This window comes from Camelina sativa, chromosome 7 (genome assembly GCF_000633955.1).
Source record: "Camelina sativa cultivar DH55 chromosome 7, Cs, whole genome shotgun sequence".
NCBI lineage: Eukaryota > Viridiplantae > Streptophyta > Magnoliopsida > Brassicales > Brassicaceae > Camelina > Camelina sativa.
The window spans coordinates 31,145,999-31,146,358 of NC_025691.1; positions in this window are offsets into that span (position 1 = coordinate 31,145,999).

Sequence of the window (360 nt, forward strand, 5' to 3'; positions counted from 1 at the left end):
GGGGGGGGGGGGGGGGGTTATTAGGTGAAAGAATGCAGAAAAGACTACTCGGTGATGATATTTCATGGAACATCTATGTTGAGAAAGAGTGTCCCTGAACCAACAAGAGCAGCCGTGAGTAAACCCGAAGACGACAATATGAAAGAGTAAAGCCGAAGGTTGTCTTTGTTGTTTTTGGTTTTGGAAGCCGATTGGGTATTTTATCTTTAATCTAATTTTCGGGTAGTAGTAGCCTTAGTGTACAGGTTTTTCCCCTGACTGTGTCTCAAGATGCACACAAAAAGGGTAAGAGAATTTGGTTTTTGGTAGGGGGGAATGGAGAGGAAGTAAATGGGGGTCTAAAAAATATTGGGTATTCTT